Source organism: Lissotriton vulgaris, chromosome 12 (assembly GCF_964263255.1).
Source record: "Lissotriton vulgaris chromosome 12, aLisVul1.2, whole genome shotgun sequence".
Taxonomy (NCBI): domain Eukaryota; kingdom Metazoa; phylum Chordata; class Amphibia; order Caudata; family Salamandridae; genus Lissotriton; species Lissotriton vulgaris.
This window is the reverse complement of record NC_141700.1, coordinates 569081835-569103884: the sequence shown is the minus strand read 5'-3', so window position 1 is coordinate 569103884 and position 22050 is coordinate 569081835. Positions and strand designations below refer to the sequence as shown.

Here is a 22050-nt window from a genome sequence, read left to right as displayed (position 1 = left end):
CAAACACTCCCGCAAACACTCAAACACTCCCGCAAACACTCCCGCAAACACTCAAACACTCCCGCAAACACTCCCGCAAACACTCCCGCAAACACTCCCGCAAACACTCAAACACTCCCGCAAACACTCCCGCAAACACTCAAACACTCCCGCAAACACTCAAACACTCAAACACTCCCGCAAACACTCAAACACTCAAACACTCCCGCAAACACTCCCGCAAACACTCAAACACTCCCGCAAACACTCCCGCAAACACTCAAACACTCCCGCAAACACTCAAACACTCAAACACTCCCGCAAACACTCAAACACTCCCGCAAACACTCCCGCAAACACTCAAACACTCCCGCAAACACTCAAACACTCCCGCAAACACTCAAACACTCCCGCAAACACTCCCGCAAACACTCAAACACTCCCGCAAACACTCCCGCAAACACGCAAACACTCCCGCAAACACGCAAACACTCCCGCAAACACTCCCGCAAACACTCCCGCAAACACTCAAACACTCCCGCAAACACTCCCGCAAACACTCAAACACTCCCGCAAACACTCAAAAACTCCCGCAAACACTCAAACACTCCCGCAAACACTCCCGCAAACACTCAAACACTCCCGCAAACACGCAAACACTCCCGCAAACACTCCCGCAAACACTCCCGCAAACACTCCCGCAAACACTCCCGCAAACACTCCCGCAAACACTCCCGCAAACACTCCCGCAAACACTCAAACACTCCCGCAAACACTCAAACACTCCCGCAAACACTCAAACACTCCCGCAAACACGCAAACACTCCCGCAAACACTCCCGCAAACACTCCAACACTCCCGCAAACACTCCCGCAAACACTCAAACACTCCCGCAAACACTCAAACACTCCCGCAAACACTCAAACACTCCCGCAAACACTCAAACACTCAAACACTCCCGCAAACACTCCCGCAAACACTCAAACACTCCCGCAAACACTCAAACACTCAAACACTCCCGCAAACACTCCCGCAAACACTCCCGCAAACACTCCCGCAAACACTCAAACACTCAAACACTCCCGCAAACACTCAAACACTCCCGCAAACACTCAAACACTCCCGCAAACACTCAAACACTCAAACACTCCCGCAAACACTCCCGCAAACACTCAAACACTCCCGCAAACACGCAAACACTCCCGCAAACACGCAAACACTCCCGCAAACACTCCCGCAAACACTCAAACACTCCCGCAAACACTCCCGCAAACACTCAAACACTCCCGCAAACACTCCCGCAAACACGCAAACACTCAAACACTCCCGCAAACACTCAAACACTCCCGCAAACACTCAAACACTCCCGCAAACACTCCCGCAAACACGCAAACACTCCCGCAAACACTCCCGCAAACACTCCCGCAAACACTCCCGCAAACACTCCCGCAAACACTCCCGCAAACACTCCCGCAAACACTCCCGCAAACACTCCCGCAAACACTCCCGCAAACACTCCCGCAAACACTCCCGCAAACACTCCCGCAAACACTCCCGCAAACACTCCCGCAAACACTCGAACACTCCCGCAAACACTCAAACACTCCCGCAAACACTCAAACACTCCCGCAAACACTCAAACACTCCCGCAAACACTCAAACACTCCCTCAAACACTCAAACACTCCCTCAAACACTCCTGCAAACACTCAAAAACTCCCGCAAACACTCCTGCAAACACTCAAAAACTCCCGCAAACACTCCCGCAAACACTCCCGCAAACACTCCCGCAAACACTCCCGCAAACACTCCCGCAAACACTCCCGCAAACACTCCCGCAAACACTCCCGCAAACACTCCCGCAAACACTCCCGCAAACACTCCCGCAAACACTCCCGCAAACACTCCCGCAAACACTCCCGCAAACACTCCCGCAAACACTCCCGCAAACACTCCCGCAAACACTCCCGCAAACACTCCCGCAAACACTCCCGCAAACACTCAAACACTCCCGCAAACACTCAAACACTCCCGCAAACACTCAAACACTCCCGCAAACACTCAAACACTCCCGCAAACACTCAAACACTCCCGCAAACACTCAAACACTCCCGCAAACACTCAAACACTCCCGCAAACACTCAAACACTCAAACACTCCCGCAAACACTCAAACACTCCCGCAAACACTCAAACACTCCCTCAAACACTCAAACACTCCCTCAAACACTCAAACACTCCCTCAAACACTCCTGCAAACACTCAAAAACTCCCGCAAACACTCCCGCAAACACTCAAACACTCAAACACTCCCGCAAACACTCAAACACTCCCGCAAACACTCAAACACTCCCTCAAACACTCCTGCAAACACTCAAAAACTCCCGCAAACACTCCCGCAAACACTCAAACACTCCCGCAAACACTCAAACACTCCCGCAAACACTCAAACACTCCCGCAAACACTCAAACACTCCCTCAAACACTCAAACACTCCCTCAAACACTCCTGCAAACACTCAAAAACTCCCGCAAACACTCCTGCAAACACTCAAAAACTCCCGCAAACACTCCCGCAAACACTCCCGCAAACACTCCCGCAAACACTCCCGCAAACACTCCCGCAAACACTCCCGCAAACACTCCCGCAAACACTCCCGCAAACACTCCCGCAAACACTCCCGCAAACACTCCCGCAAACACTCCCGCAAACACTCCCGCAAACACTCCCGCAAACACTCCCGCAAACACTCCCGCAAACACTCAAACACTCCCGCAAACACTCAAACACTCCCGCAAACACTCAAACACTCCCGCAAACACTCAAACACTCCCGCAAACACTCAAACACTCCCGCAAACACTCAAACACTCCCGCAAACACTCAAACACTCCCTCAAACACTCAAACACTCCCTCAAACACTCCTGCAAACACTCAAAAACTCCCGCAAACACTCCCGCAAACACTCAAACACTCAAACACTCCCGCAAACACTCAAACACTCCCGCAAACACTCAAACACTCCCTCAAACACTCCTGCAAACACTCAAAAACTCCCGCAAACACTCCCGCAAACACTCAAACACTCAAACACTCCCGCAAACACTCCCGCAAACACTCAAACACTCCCGCAAACACTCAAACACTCCCGCAAACACTCAAACACTCCCGCAAACACTCCCGCAAACACTCAAACACTCCCGCAAACACTCAAACACTCCCGCAAACACTCAAACACTCCCTCAAACACTCAAACACTCCCTCAAACACTCAAACACTCCCTCAAACACTCCTGCAAACACTCAAAAACTCCCGCAAACACTCAAACACTCCCTCAAACACTCAAACACTCCCTCAAACACTCCTGCAAACACTCAAAAACTCCCGCAAACACTCCCGCAAACACTCAAACACTCAAACACTCCCGCAAACACTCAAACACTCCCGCAAACACTCCCGCAAACACTCAAACACTCCCGCAAACACTCAAACACTCCCGCAAACACTCAAACACTCCCGCAAACACTCCTGCAAACACTCAAACACTCCCGCAAACACTCCCGCAAACACTCCCGCAAACACTCAAACACTCAAACACTCCCGCAAACACTCAAACACTCCCGCAAACACTCAAACACTCCCGCAAACACTCCCGCAAACACGCAAACACTCCCGCAAACACTCCCGCAAACATGCAAACACTCCCGCAAACACGCAAACACTCCCGCAAACACGCAAACACTCCCGCAAACACTCCCGCAAACACTCCCGCAAACACTCCCGCAAACACTCAAACACTCCCGCAAACACTCCCGCAAACACTCCCGCAAACACGCAAACACTCCCGCAAACACGCAAACACGCAAACACTCCCGCAAACACGCAAACACTCCCGCAAACACGCAAACACTCCCGCAAACACGCAAACACTCCCGCAAACACGCAAACACTCCCGCAAACACTCAAACACTCCCGCAAACACTCAAACACTCCCGCAAACACTCCCGCAAACACTCAAACACTCCCGCAAACACTCAAACACTCCCGCAAACACTCAAACACTCCCGCAAACACTCAAACACTCCCGCAAACACTCCAACACTCCCGCAAACACTCAAACACTCCCGCAAACACTCAAACACTCCCGCAAACACTCCAACACTCCCGCAAACACTCCAACACTCCCGCAAACACTCCCGCAAACACTCCCGCAAACACTCCCGCAAACACTCAAACACTCCCGCAAACACTCCCGCAAACACTCAAACACTCCCGCAAACACTCCCGCAAACACTCAAACACTCCCGCAAACACTCAAACACTCCCGCAAACACTCAAACACTCCCGCAAACACTCAAACACTCCCGCAAACACTCCCGCAAACACTCAAACACTCCCGCAAACACTCCCGCAAACACTCAAACACTCCCGCAAACACTCCCGCAAACACGCAAACACTCCCGCAAACACTCCCGCAAACACTCCCGCAAACACTCAAACACTCCCGCAAACACTCCCGCAAACACTCAAACACTCCCGCAAACACTCCCGCAAACACGCAAACACTCAAACACTCCCGCAAACACTCAAACACTCAAACACTCCCGCAAACACTCAAACACTCCCGCAAACACTCCCGCAAACACTCCCGCAAACACTCCCGCAAACACTCCCGCAAACACTCCCGCAAACACTCCCGCAAACACGCAAACACTCCCGCAAACACTCCCGCAAACACTCCCGCAAACACTCCCGCAAACACGCAAACACTCCCGCAAACACTCCCGCAAACACACAAACACTCCCGCAAACACGCAAACACTCCCGCAAACACTCCCGCAAACACTCAAACACTCCCGCAAACACTCAAACACTCCCGCAAACACTCAAACACTCCCGCAAACACTCCCTCAAACACTCCCTCAAACACTCCCGCAAACACTCCCGCAAACACTCCCGCAAACACTCCCGCAAACACTCAAACACTCCCGCAAACACTCAAACACTCCCGCAAACACTCAAACACTCCCGCAAACACTCCCGCAAACACTCCCGCAAACACTCAAACACTCCCGCAAACACTCAAACACTCCCGCAAACACTCCCGCAAACACTCCCGCAAACACTCCCGCAAACACTCAAACACTCCCGCAAACACTCAAAAACTCCCGCAAACACTCAAAAACTCCCGCAAACACTCCCTCAAACACTCAAACACTCCCGCAAACACTCAAACACTCCCGCAAACACTCCCGCAAACACTCCCGCAAACACTCCCGCAAACACGCAAACACTCCCGCAAACACTCCCGCAAACACGCAAACACTCCCGCAAACACGCAAACACTCCCGCAAACACTCCCGCAAACACTCAAACACTCCCGCAAACACTCCTGCAAACACTCAAACACTCCCGCAAACACTCAAAAACTCCCGCAAACACTCCCTCAAACACTCAAACACTCCCGCAAACACGCAAACACTCCCGCAAACACTCCCGCAAACACGCAAACACTCCCGCAAACACGCAAACACTCCCGCAAACACTCCCGCAAACACTCCCGCAAACACTCCCGCAAACACTCCCGCAAACACTCCAACACTCCCGCAAACACTCCAACACTCCCGCAAACACTCCCGCAAACACTCCAACACTCCCGCAAACACTCCCGCAAACACTCAAACACTCCCGCAAACACTCAAACACTCCCGCAAACACTCCCGCAAACACTCCCGCAAACACTCCCGCAAACACTCCTGCAAACACTCCTGCAAACACTCCTGCAAACACTCCTGCAAACACTCCTGCAAACACTCCTGCAAACACTCCTGCAAACACTCCCGCAAACACTCCCGCAAACACTCCCGCAAACACTCCCGCAAACACTCCCGCAAACACTCCCGCAAACACTCCCGCAAACACTCCCGCAAACACTCCTGCAAACACTCCTGCAAACACTCCTGCAAACACTCCTGCAAACACTCAAACACTCAAACACTCAAACACTCAAACACTCCCGCAAACACACACTCAAACACTCCCGCAAACACTCAAACACTCCCGCAAACACTCCCGCAAACACTCCCGCAAACACTCCCGCAAACACTCCCGCAAACACTCCCGCAAACACTCCCGCAAACACTCCCGCAAACACTCCCGCAAACACTCAAACACTCAAACACTCCCGCAAACACACACTCAAACACTCCCGCAAACACTCAAACACTCCCGCAAACACTCCCGCAAACACTCCCGCAAACACGCAAACACTCCCGCAAACACTCCCGCAAACACGCAAACACTCCCGCAAACACTCCCGCAAACACGCAAACACTCCCGCAAACACTCCCGCAAACACGCAAACACTCCCGCAAACACTCCCGCAAACACGCAAACACTCCCGCAAACACTCCCGCAAACACGCAAACACTCCCGCAAACACGCAAACACTCCCGCAAACACTCCCGCAAACACTCCCGCAAACACTCCCGCAAACACTCCCGCAAACACTCCCGCAAACACTCCCGCAAACACTCCCGCAAACACTCCCGCAAACACTCAAACACTCCCGCAAACACTCCCGCAAACACGCAAACACTCCCGCAAACACTCCCGCAAACACGCAAACACTCCCGCAAACACTCCCGCAAACACGCAAACACTCCCGCAAACACTCCCGCAAACACGCAAACACTCCCGCAAACACGCAAACACTCCCGCAAACACGCAAACACTCCCGCAAACACTCCCGCAAACACTCCCGCAAACACTCCAACACTCCCGCAAACACTCCCGCAAACACTCCCGCAAACACTCCCGCAAACACTCCCGCAAACACTCCCGCAAACACTCCCGCAAACACTCCCGCAAACACTCCCGCAAACACTCCCGCAAACACTCCCGCAAACACTCAAACACTCCCGCAAACACTCAAACACTCCCGCAAACACTCCCGCAAACACTCCTGCAAACACTCCTGCAAACACTCCTGCAAACACTCCCGCAAACACTCCCGCAAACACTCCCGCAAACACTCCCGCAAACACTCCCGCAAACACTCAAACACTCAAACACTCCCGCAAACACACACTCAAACACTCCCGCAAACACTCCCGCAAACACGCAAACACTCAAACACTCCCGCAAACACGCAAACACTCCCGCAAACACTCCCGCAAACACTCCCGCAAACACGCAAACACTCCCGCAAACACGCAAACACTCCCGCAAACACGCAAACACTCCCGCAAACACGCAAACACTCCCGCAAACACGCAAACACTCCCGCAAACACTCCCGCAAACACTCCCGCAAACACTCCCGCAAACACTCCCGCAAACACTCCCGCAAACACTCAAACACTCCCGCAAACACTCAAACACTCCCGCAAACACTCAAACACTCCCGCAAACACTCAAACACTCCCGCAAACACTCAAACACTCCCGCAAACACTCCCGCAAACACTCCCGCAAACACTCCCGCAAACACTCCCGCAAACACGCAAACACTCCCGCAAACACGCAAACACTCCCGCAAACACTCCCGCAAACACGCAAACACTCCCGCAAACACTCCCGCAAACACTCCCGCAAACACTCCCGCAAACACTCCCGCAAACACTCCCGCAAACACTCCCGCAAACACTCAAACACTCCCGCAAACACTCCCGCAAACACTCCCGCAAACACTCCCGCAAACACTCCCGCAAACACACAAACACTCCCGCAAACACGCAAACACTCCCGCAAACACTCCCGCAAACACTCCCGCAAACACTCCCGCAAACACTCCCGCAAACACTCCCGCAAACACTCCCGCAAACACTCCCGCAAACACGCAAACACTCCCGCAAACACGCAAACACTCCCGCAAACACTCCCGCAAACACTCCCGCAAACACTCCCGCAAACACTCAAACACTCCCGCAAACACTCCCGCAAACACTCCCGCAAACACTCCCGCAAACACTCAAACACTCCCGCAAACACTCCCGCAAACACTCCCGCAAACACTCCCTCAAACACTCCCGCAAACACGCAAACACTCCCGCAAACACTCCCGCAAACACTCCCGCAAACACTCCCGCAAACACTCAAACACTCCCGCAAACACTCCCGCAAACACTCCCGCAAACACTCCCGCAAACACTCCCGCAAACACTCCCGCAAACACACAAACACTCCCGCAAACACGCAAACACTCCCGCAAAAACTCCCGCAAACACTCCCGCAAAAACTCCCGCAAACACTCCCGCAAACACTCCCGCAAACACTCCCGCAAACACTCCCGCAAACACTCCCGCAAACACTCAAACACTCCCGCAAACACTCCCGCAAACACTCAAACACTCCCGCAAACACTCCCGCAAACACTCCCTCAAACACTCCCGCAAACACTCAAACACTCCCGCAAACACTCAAACACTCCCGCAAACACTCAAACACTCCCGCAAACACTCAAACACTCCCGCAAACACTCAAACACTCCCGCAAACACTCAAACACTCCCGCAAACACTCCCGCAAACACTCAAACACTCCCGCAAACACTCAAACACTCCCGCAAACACTCAAACACTCCCGCAAACACTCCTGCAAACACTCAAACACTCCCGCAAACACTCAAAAACTCCCGCAAACACTCCCTCAAACACTCAAACACTCCCGCAAACACTCAAACACTCCCGCAAACACTCAAACACTCCCGCAAACACTCCCGCAAACACTCAAACACTCCCGCAAACACTCAAACACTCCCGCAAACACTCCTGCAAACACTCAAAAACTCCCGCAAACACTCAAAAACTCCCGCAAACACTCCTGCAAACACTCCCGCAAACACTCCCGCAAACACTCCCGCAAACACTCAAACACTCCCGCAAACACTCAAACACTCCCGCAAACACTCAAACACTCCCGCAAACACTCAAACACTCCCGCAAACACTCCCGCAAACACTCAAACACTCCCGCAAACACTCCCGCAAACACGCAAACACTCCCGCAAACACTCCCGCAAACACGCAAACACTCCCGCAAACACTCCCGCAAACACTCCCGCAAACACTCCCGCAAACACTCCCGCAAACACTCCCGCAAACACTCCCGCAAACACTCCCGCAAACACTCCCGCAAACACTCCAACACTCCCGCAAACACTCCCGCAAACACTCCAACACTCCCGCAAACACTCCAACACTCCCGCAAACACTCCCGCAAACACTCAAACACTCCCGCAAACACTCCCGCAAACACTCAAACACTCCCGCAAACACTCAAACACTCCCGCAAACACTCAAACACTCCCGCAAACACTCCCGCAAACACTCAAACACTCCCGCAAACACTCCCGCAAACACTCAAACACTCCCGCAAACATGCAAACACTCCCGCAAACACTCCCGCAAACACTCCCGCAAACACTCCCGCAAACACTCAAACACTCCCGCAAACACTCAAACACTCCCGCAAACACTCAAACACTCCCGCAAACACTCCCGCAAACACTCAAACACTCCCGCAAACACTCAAACACTCCCGCAAACACTCAAACACTCCCGCAAACACTCAAACACTCCCGCAAACACTCAAACACTCCCGCAAATACTCAAACACTCCCGCAAACACTCCCGCAAACACTCAAACACTCCCGCAAACACTCCCGCAAACACTCCCGCAAACACTCAAACACTCCCGCAAACACTCAAACACTCCCGCAAACACTCAAACACTCCCGCAAACACTCCCGCAAACACTCCCTCAAACACTCCCGCAAACACGCAAACACTCCCGCAAACACTCCCGCAAACACTCCCGCAAACACTCAAACACTCCCGCAAACACTCAAACACTCCCGCAAACACTCCCGCAAACACTGGGAGTGTTTGCGGGAGTGTTGGAGTGTTTGCGGGAGTGTTTGCGGGAGTGTTTGAGTGTTTGCGGGAGTGTTTGAGTGTTTGCGGGAGTGTTTGTTCCCGCAAACACTCCCGCAAACACTCAAACACTCCCGCAAACACTCAAACACTCCCGCAAACACTCAAACACTCCCGCAAACACTCCTGCAAACACTCAAACACTCCCGCAAACACTCAAAAACTCCCGCAAACACTCCCTCAAACACTCAAACACTCCCGCAAACACTCAAACACTCCCGCAAACACTCCCGCAAACACTCAAACACTCCCGCGAACACTCCCGCAAACACTCCCGCAAACACTCAAACACTCCCGCAAACACTCAAACACTCCCGCAAACACTCCCGCAAACACTCAAACACTCCCGCAAACACTCCCGCAAACACTCCCTCAAACACTCCCGCAAACACGCAAACACTCCCGCAAACACTCCCGCAAACACTCCCGCAAACACTCCCGCAAACACTCCCGCAAACACTCCCGCAAACACTCCCGCAAACACTCCCGCAAACACTCCCGCAAACACTCAAACACTCCCGCAAACACTCAAACACTCCCGCAAACACTCCCGCAAACACTCAAACACTCCCGCAAACACTCAAACACTCCCGCAAACACTCAAACACTCCCGCAAACACTCAAACACTCCCGCAAACACTCCCGCAAACACTCAAACACTCCCGCAAACACTCAAACACTCCCGCAAACACTCCTGCAAACACTCAAACACTCCCGCAAACACTCAAAAACTCCCGCAAACACTCCCGCAAACACTCCCGCAAACACTCCCGCAAACACTCCCGCAAACACTCCCGCAAACACTCAAACACTCCCGCAAACACTCAAACACTCCCGCAAACACTCAAACACTCAAACACTCCCGCAAACACTCAAACACTCCCGCAAACACTCCCGCAAACACTCAAACACTCCCGCAAACACTCAAACACTCCCGCAAACACTCAAACACTCCCGCAAACACTCCCGCAAACACGCAAACACTCCCGCAAACACTCCCGCAAACAAGCAAACACTCCCGCAAACACTCCCGCAAACACTCCCGCAAACACTCCCGCAAACACTCCCGCAAACACTCCCGCAAACACTCCCGCAAACACTCAAACACTCCCGCAAACACTCAAACACTCCCGCAAACACTCAAACACTCCCGCAAACACTCAAACACTCCCGCAAACACTCAAACACTCCCGCAAACACTCCAACACTCCCGCAAACACTCCCGCAAACACTCAAACACTCCCGCAAACACTCAAACACTCCCGCAAACACTCAAACACTCCCGCAAACACGCAAACACTCAAACACTCCCGCAAACACTCAAACACTCCCGCAAACACTCCCGCAAACACTCAAACACTCCCGCAAACACTCAAACACTCCCGCAAACACTCAAACACTCCCGCAAACACTCAAACACTCCCGCAAACACTCAAACACTCCCGCAAACACTCAAACACTCCCGCAAACACTCCCGCAAACACTCAAACACTCCCGCAAACACTCAAACACTCCCGCAAACACTCAAACACTCCCGCAAACACTCAAACACTCCCGCAAACACTCCCGCAAACACTCCAACACTCCCGCAAACACTCAAACACTCCCGCAAACACTCAAACACTCCCGCAAACACGCAAACACTCAAACACTCCCGCAAACACTCAAACACTCCCGCAAACACTCAAACACTCCCGCAAACACTCAAACACTCCCGCAAACACTCAAACACTCCCGCAAACACTCAAACACTCCCGCAAACACTCAAACACTCCCGCAAACACTCAAACACTCCCGCAAACACTCCCGCAAACACTCCAACACTCCCGCAAACACTCCCGCAAACACTCAAACACTCCCGCAAACACTCAAACACTCCCGCAAACACTCAAACACTCCCGCAAACACTCAAACACTCCCGCAAACACTCAAACACTCCCGCAAACACGCAAACACTCAAACACTCCCGCAAACACTCAAACACTCCCGCAAACACTCAAACACTCCCGCAAACACTCAAACACTCCCGCAAACACGCAAACACTCAAACACTCCCGCAAACACTCCCGCAAACACGCAAACACTCAAACACTCCCGCAAACACTCCCGCAAACACGCAAACACTCAAACACTCCCGCAAACACGCAAACACTCAAACACTCCCGCAAACACTCAAACACTCCCGCAAACACTCAAACACTCCCGCAAACACTCAAACACTCAAACACTCAAACACTCAAACACTCCCGCAAACACTCCCGCAAACACTCCCGCAAACACTCCCGCAAACACTCCCGCAAACACTCCCGCAAACACTCAAACACTCCCGCAAACACTCCCACAAACACTCAAACACTCAAACACTCAAACACTCCCGCAAACACTCAAACACTCAAACACTCCCGCAAACACTCCCGCAAACACTCAAACACTCCCGCAAACACTCCCGCAAACACTCAAACACTCAAACACTCCCGCAAACACTCCCGCAAACACTCCCGCAAACACTCAAACACTCCTGCAAACACTCCCGCAAACACTCCCGCAAACACTCCCGCAAACACTCCTGCAAACACTCCTGCAAACACTCCTGCAAACACTCCTGCAAACACTCCTGCAAACACTCCTGCAAACACTCCTGCAAACACTCCTGCAAACACTCCTGCAAACACTCCTGCAAACACTCCTGCAAACACTCCCACACTCCCGCAAACACTCCCGCAAACACTCCCGCAAACACTCCCGCAAACACTCCCGCAAACACTCAAACACTCCCGCAAACACTCAAACACTCCCGCAAACACGCAAACACTCAAACACTCCCGCAAACACTCCCGCAAACACTCAAACACTCCCGCAAACACTCAAACACTCCCGCAAACACTCAAACACTCCCGCAAACACTCAAACACTCCCGCAAACACTCAAACACTCCCGCAAACACTCAAACACTCCCGCAAACACTCAAACACTCCCTCAAACACTCAAACACTCCCGCAAACACTCAAACACTCCCGCAAACACTCCCGCAAACACGCAAACACTCAAACACTCCCGCAAACACTCCCGCAAACACTCAAACACTCCCGCAAACACTCCCGCAAACACTCAAACACTCAAACACTCCCGCAAACACTCCCGCAAACACTCAAACACTCCCGCAAACACTCAAACACTCAAACACTCAAACACTCCCTCAAACACTCCCGCAAACACTCAAACACTCAAACACTCCCGCAAACACGCAAACACTCCCGCAAACACTCCCGCAAACACTCCCGCAAACACTCCCGCAAACACTCCCGCAAACACTCAAACACTCCCGCAAACACTCAAACACTCCCGCAAACACTCCCACACTCCCGCAAACACTCAAACACTCCCGCAAACACTCAAACACTCCCGCAAACACTCAAACACTCCCGCAAACACTCAAACACTCCCGCAAACACTCAAACACTCCCGCAAACACTCAAACACTCCCGCAAACACTCCCGCAAACACTCCCGCAAACACTCCCGCAAACACTCCCGCAAACACTCCCGCAAACACTCCCGCAAACACTCCCGCAAACACTCCCGCAAACACTCCCGCAAACACTCCCGCAAACACTCAAACACTCCCGCAAACACTCAAACACTCCCGCAAACACTCAAACACTCCCGCAAACACTCAAACACTCCCGCAAACACTCAAACACTCCCGCAAACACTCAAACACTCCCGCAAACACTCAAACACTCCCGCAAACACTCCCGCAAACACTCAAACACTCAAACACTCAAACACTCCCGCAAACACTCAAACACTCCCGCAAACACTCAAACACTCCCGCAAACACTCAAACACTCCCGCAAACACTCAAACACTCCCGCAAACACTCAAACACTCCCGCAAACACTCAAACACTCCCGCAAACACTCAAACACTCCCGCAAACACTCAAACACTCCCGCAAACACTCCCGCAAACACTCAAACACTCCCGCAAACACTCAAACACTCCCGCAAACACTCAAACACTCCCGCAAACACTCAAACACTCCCGCAAACACTCAAACACTCCCGCAAACACTCCCGCAAACACTCCCGCAAACACTCCCACACTCCCGCAAACACTCCCGCAAACACTCCCGCAAACACTCCCGCAAACACTCCCGCAAACACTCCCGCAAACACTCAAACACGCAAACACTCCCGCAAACACTCAAACACTCCCGCAAACACGCAAACACTCCCGCAAACACGCAAACACTCCCGCAAACACGCAAACACTCCCACACTCCCGCAAACACTCCCACACTCCCGCAAACACTCCCACACTCCCGCAAACACTCCCGCAAACACTCCCGCAAACACTCAAACACTCCCGCAAACACGCAAACACTCAAACACTCCCGCAAACACTCCCGCAAACACTCCCACACTCCCGCAAACACTCCCGCAAACACTCCCGCAAACACTCCCGCAAACACTCCCGTAAACACTCCCGCAAACACTCCCGCAAACACTCAAACACGCAAACACTCCCGCAAACACTCAAACACTCCCGCAAACACTCAAACACTCCCGCAAACACGCAAACACGCAAACACTCCCGCAAACACTCAAACACTCCCGCAAACACTCAAACACTCCCGCAAACACGCAAACACTCCCACACTCCCGCAAACACTCCCACACTCCCGCAAACACTCCCGCAAACACTCCCGCAAACACTCCCGCAAACACTCCCGCAAACACTCCCGCAAACACTCCCGCAAACACTCCCGCAAACACTGCCGCAAACACTGCCGCAAACACGCAAACACTCCCACAAACACTCCCGCAAACACTCCCACAAACACTCCCGCAAACACTCCCGCAAACACTCCCGCAAACACTCCCGCAAACACTCCCGCAAACACTCCCGCAAACACTCAAACACTCCCGCAAACACTCAAACACTCCCGCAAACACTCCCGCAAACACTCCCGCAAACACTCCCGCAAACACTCAAACACTCCCGCAAACACTCAAACACTCCCGCAAACACTCAAACACTCCCGCAAACACTCAAACACTCCCGCAAACACTCAAACACTCCCGCAAACACTCAAACACTCCCGCAAACACTCAAACACTCCCGCAAACACTCCTGCAAACACGCAAACACTCAAACACTCAAACACTCCCGCAAACACTCCCGCAAACACGCAAACACTCAAACACTCCCGCAAACACTCCCGCAAACACTCAAACACTCCCGCAAACACTCCCGCAAACACTCAAACACTCAAACACTCCCGCAAACACTCCCGCAAACACTCAAACACTCCCGCAAACACTCAAACACTCCCGCAAACACTCAAACACTCAAACACTCAAACACTCCCGCAAACACTCAAACACTCCCGCAAACACTCCCGCAAACACTCAAACACTCCCGCAAACACTCCCGCAAACACTCAAACACTCCCGCAAACACTCCCGCAAACACTCAAACACTCCCGCAAACACTCAAACACTCAAACACTCCCGCAAACACTCAAACACTCCCGCAAACACGCAAACACTCAAACACTCCCGCAAACACTCAAACACTCCCGCAAACACTCAAACACTCCCGCAAACACTCAAACACTCCCGCAAACACTCCCGCAAACACTCAAACACTCCCGCAAACACTCAAACACTCAAACACTCCCGCAAACACTCAAACACTCCCGCAAACACTCAAACACTCCCGCAAACACTCCCGCAAACACTCAAACACTCCCGCAAACACTCAAACACTCAAACACTCCCGCAAACACTCAAACACTCAAACACTCAAACACTCCCGCAAACACTCAAACACTCAAACACTCCCGCAAACACGCAAACACTCCCGCAAACACTCCCGCAAACACTCCCGCAAACACTCCCGCAAACACTCCCGCAAACACTCCCGCAAACACTCCCACAAACACTCCCGCAAACACTCCCGCAAACACTCCCGCAAACACTCCCACACTCCCGCAAACACTCAAACACTCCCGCAAACACTCAAACACTCCCGCAAACACTCAAACACTCCCGCAAACACTCAAACACTCCCGCAAACACTCAAACACTCCCGCAAACACTCAAACACTCCCGCAAACACTCAAACACTCCCGCAAACACTCAAACACTCCCGCAAACACTCCCGCAAACACTCCCGCAAACACTCCCGCAAACACTCCCGCAAACACTCCCGCAAACACTCCCGCGGGAGATCAAACACTCCCGCAAACACTCAAACACTCCCGCAAACACTCAAACACTCCCGCAAACACTCAAACACTCCCGCAAACACTCAAACACTCCCGCAAACACTCAAACACTCCCGCAAACACTCCCGCAAACACTCAAACACTCCCGCAAACACTCCCGCAAACACTCAAACACTCAAACACTCCCGCAAACACTCAAACACTCCCGCAAACACTCAAACACTCCCTCAAACACTCCCGCAAACACTCAAACACTCCCGCAAACACTCCCGCAAACACGCAAACACTCAAACACTCCCGCAAACACTCCCGCAAACACTCAAACACTCCCGCAAACACTCAAACACTCCCGCAAACACTCAAACACTCCCGCAAACACTCAAACACTCCCGCAAACACTCAAACACTCCCGCAAACACTCAAACACTCCCGCAAACACTCCCGCAAACACTCAAACACTCCCGCAAACACTCAAACACTCCCGCAAACACGCAAACACTCCCGCAAACACTCCCGCAAACACTCCCGCAAACACTCCTGCAAACACTCCCGCAAACACTCAAACACTCCCGCAAACACTCAAACACTCCCGCAAACACTCAAACACTCCCGCAAACACTCAAACACTCCCGCAAACACTCAAACACTCCCGCAAACACTCAAACACTCCCGCAAACACTCAAACACTCAAACACTCAAACACTCCCGCAAACACTCCCGCAAACACTCCTGCAAACACTCCCGCAAACACTCAAACACTCCCGCAAACACTCAAACACTCCCGCAAACACTCAAACACTCCCGCAAACACTCAAACACTCCCGCAAACACTCCCGCAAACACTCAAACACTCCCGCAAACACTCAAACACTCAAACACTCCCGCAAACACTCAAACACTCCCGCAAACACTCAAACACTCCCGCAAACACTCAAACACTCCCGCAAACACTCAAACACTCCCGCAAACACTCCCGCAAACACTCAAACACTCCCGCAAACACTCAAACACTCCCGCAAACACTCAAACACTCAAACACTCAAACACTCCCGCAAACACTCAAACACTCAAACACTCCCGCAAACACGCAAACACTCCCGCAAACACTCCCGCAAACACTCCCGCAAACACTCCCGCAAACACTCCCACAAACACTCCCGCAAACACTCCCGCAAACACTCCCGCAAACACTCAAACACTCCCGCAAACACTCAAACACTCCCGCAAACACTCAAACACTCCCGCAAACACTCAAACACTCCCGCAAACACTCAAACACTCCCGCAAACACTCAAACACTCCCGCAAACACTCAAACACTCCCGCAAACACTCAAACACTCCCGCAAACACTCCCGCAAACACTCCCGCAAACACTCCCGCAAACACTCCCGCAAACACTCCCGCAAACACTCCCGCGGGAGATCAAACACTCCCGCAAACACTCAAACACTCCCGCAAACACTCAAACACTCCCGCAAACACTCAAACACTCCCGCAAACACTCAAACACTCCCGCAAACACTCAAACACTCCCGCAAACACTCCCGCAAACACTCAAACACTCCCGCAAACACTCAAACACTCAAACACTCCCGCAAACACTCAAACACTCCCGCAAACACTCAAACACTCCCGCAAACACTCCCGCAAACACTCAAACACTCCCGCAAACACTCAAACACTCCCGCAAACACTCCCGCAAACACGCAAACACTCAAACACTCCCGCAAACACTCCCGCAAACACTCAAACACTCCCGCAAACACTCAAACACTCCCGCAAACACTCAAACACTCCCGCAAACACTCAAACACTCCCGCAAACACTCAAACACTCCCGCAAACACTCAAACACTCCCGCAAACACTCCCGCAAACACTCAAACACTCCCGCAAACACTCAAACACTCCCGCAAACACGCAAACACTCCCGCAAACACTCCTGCAAACACTCTCGCAAACACTCAAACACTCCCGCAAACACTCAAACACTCCCGCAAACACTCAAACACTCCCGCAAACACTCAAACACTCCCGCAAACACTCAAACACTCCCGCAAACACTCAAACACTCAAACACTCAAACACTCCCGCAAACACTCCCGCAAACACTCCCGCAAACACTCCCGCAAACACTCCTGCAAACACTCCCGCAAACACTCAAACACTCCCGCAAACACTCAAACACTCCCGCAAACACTCAAACACTCCCGCAAACACTCAAACACTCCCGCAAACACTCAAACACTCCCGCAAACACTCAAACACTCCCGCAAACACTCAAACACTCCGGCAAACACTCCCGCAAACACTCAAACACTCAAACACTCCCGCAAACACTCAAACACTCAAACACTCCCGCAAACACTCAAACACTCCCGTAAACACTCCCGCAAACACTCAAACACTCCCGCAAACACTCCCGCAAACACTCCCGCAAACACTCCCGCAAACACTCCCGCAAACACTCAAACACTCCCGCAAACACTCAAACACTCCCGCAAACACTCCGCAAACACTCAAAAACTCCCGCAAACACGCAAACACTCAAACACTCCCGCAAACACTCAAACACTCCCGCAAACACTCAAACACTCCCGCAAACACTCCCGCAAACACTCGCGCAAACACTCGCGCAAACACTCGCGCAAACACTCGCGCAAACACTCGCGCAAACACTCGCGCAAACACTCGCGCAAACACTCGCGCAAACACTCGCGCAAACACTCGCGCAAACACTCGCGCAAACACTCGCGCAAACACTCGCGCAAACACTCGCGCAAACACTCGCGCAAACACTCGCGCAAACACTCGCGCAAACACTCGCGCAAACACTCGCGCAAACACTCGCGCAAACACTCGCGCAAACACTCAAACACTCGCGCAAACACTCAAACACTCAAACACTCCCGCAAACACTCAAACACTCCCGCAAACACTCAAACACTCCCGCAAACACTCCCGCAAACACTCCCGCAAACACTCCCGCAAACACTCCCGCAAACACTCCCACACGCAAACACGCAAACACTCAAACACTCCCGCAAACACGCAAACACTCAAACACTCCCGCAAACACGCAAACACTCAAACACTCCCGCAAACACTCAAACACTCCCGCAAACACTCCCGCAAACACTCCCGCAAACACTCCCGCAAACACTCCCGCAAACACTCCCGCAAACACGCAAACACTCAAACACTCCCGCAAACACTCCCGCAAACACTCCCGCAAACACTCCCGCAAACACTCCCGCAAACACGCAAACACTCAAACACTCCCGCAAACACTCCCGCAAACACTCCCGCAAACACTCCCGCAAACACTCCCGCAAACACTCCCGCAAACACTCCCGCAAACACTCCCGCAAACACTCCCGCAAACACTCCCGCAAACACTCCCGCAAACACTCCCTCAAACACTCCCTCAAACACTCCCTCAAACACTCCCGCAAACACGCAAACACTCAAACACTCCCGCAAACACTCAAACACTCCCGCAAACACTCCCGCAAACACTCCCGCAAACACTCCCTCAAACACTCCCGCAAACACGCAAACACTCAAACACTCCCGCAAACACTCCCGCAAACACTCCCGCAAACACTCCCGCAAACACTCCCGCAAACACTCCCTCAAACACTCCCTCAAACACTCCCTCAAACACTCCCGCAAACACGCAAACACTCAAACACTCCCGCAAACACTCAAACACTCCCGCAAACACTCAAACACTCCCGCAAACACTCAAACACTCCCGCAAACACTCCCGCCAACACTCCCGCCAACACTCAAACACTCCCGCAAACACTCCCGCCAACACTCCCGCCAACACTCCCGCAAACACGCAAACACTCAAACACTCCCGCAAACACTCCCGCAAACACTCCCGCAAACACTCCCGCAAACACTCAAACACTCAAACACTCCCGCAAACACTCAAACACTCCCGCAAACACTCCCGCAAACACTCCCGCCAACACTCCCGCCAACACTCCCGCAAACACTCGCGCAAACACTCGCGCAAACACTCGCGCAAACACTCGCGCAAACACTCGCGCAAACACTCCCGCCAACACTCCCGCCAACACTCCCGCCAACACTCCCGCAAACACTCCCGCAAACACTCCCGCAAACACTCCCGCAAACACTCCCGCAAACACTCCCGCAAACACTCCCGCAAACACTCAAACACTCCCGCAAACACTCCCGCCAACACTCCCGCCAACACTCAAACACTCCCGCAAACACTCCCGCCAACACTCCCGCCAACACTCCCGCCAACACTCCCGCCAACACTCCCGCCAACACTCCCGCCAACACTCCCGCCAACACTCCCGCAAACACTCCCGCAAACACTCCCGCAAACACTCCCGCAAACACTCCCGCAAACACTCCCGCAAACACTCCCGCAAACACTCCCGCAAACACTCCCGCAAACACTCAAACACTCCCGCAAACACTCAAACACTCCCGCAAACACTCAAACACTCCCGCAAACACTCCCGCAAACACGCAAACACTCAAACACTCCCGCAAACACTCAAACACTCCCGCAAACACTCCCGCCAACACTCCCGCCAACACTCCCGCCAACACTCCCGCCAACACTCCCGCCAACACTCCCGCCAACACTCCCGCCAACACTCCCGCAAACACTCCCGCAAACACTCCCGCAAACACTCCCGCAAACACTCCCGCAAACACTCCCGCAAACACTCCCGCAAACACTCAAACACTCCCGCAAACACTCAAACACTCCCGCAAACACTCCCGCAAACACGCAAACACTCAAACACTCCCGCAAACACTCAAACACTCAAACACTCCCGCAAACACGCAAACACTCCCGCAAACACTCCCTCAAACACGCAAACACTCCCGCAAACACTCCCTCAAACACGCAAACACTCAAACACTCAAACACTCCCGCAAACACTCAAACACTCCCGCAAACACTCAAACACTCCCGCAAACACTCCCGCAAACACTCCCGCAAACACTCCCGCAAACACTCCCGCAAACACTCCCGCAAACACTCCCGCAAACACTCCCGCAAACACTCCCGCAAACACTCCCGCAAACACTCCCGCAAACACTCCCGCAAACACTCAAACACTCCCGCAAACACTCCCGCAAACACTCCCGCAAACACTCAAACACTCCCGCAAACACTCAAACACTCCCGCAAACACTCCCGCAAACACTCAAACACTCCCGCAAACACTCAAACACTCAAACACTCCCGCAAACACGCAAACACTCCCGCAAACACTCCCGCAAACACTCAAACACTCAAACACTCCCGCAAACACTCAAACACTCCCGCAAACACTCAAACACTCCCGCAAACACTCAAACACTCCCGCAAACACTCCCGCAAACACTCAAACACTCCCGCAAACACTCAAACACTCCCGCAAACACTCCCGCAAACACTCAAACACTCCCGCAAACACTCAAACACTCAAACACTCCCGCAAACACGCAAACACTCCCGCAAACACTCCCGCAAACACTCAAACACTCAAACACTCCCGCAAACACTCAAACACTCCCGCAAACACTCAAACACTCCCGCAAACACTCAAACACTCCCGCAAACACTCCCGCAAACACTCAAACACTCCCGCAAACACTCAAACACTCCCGCCAACACTCCCGCCAACACTCCCGCAAACACTCCCGCAAACACTCCCGCAAACACTCCCGCAAACACTCCCGCAAACACTCCCGCAAACACTCCCGCAAACACTCCCGCAAACACTCCCGCAAACACTCAAACACTCCCGCAAACACTCAAACACTCCCGCAAACACTCCCGCAAACACTCCCGCAAACACTCAAACACTCAAACACTCCCGCAAACACGCAAACACTCCCGCAAACACTCCCTCAAACACGCAAACA

At 52.9% G+C, this 22050-nt stretch overlaps 1 protein-coding gene across 1 annotated transcript in view; it reads right to left on the bottom strand.

Moving 5' to 3' along the window:
- Positions 1 to 22050, bottom strand: part of LOC147677759 (uncharacterized) — a 774570-nt gene that overhangs the window by 36700 nt on the left and 715820 nt on the right. The gene's annotated exons all lie outside the window — the stretch shown is intronic.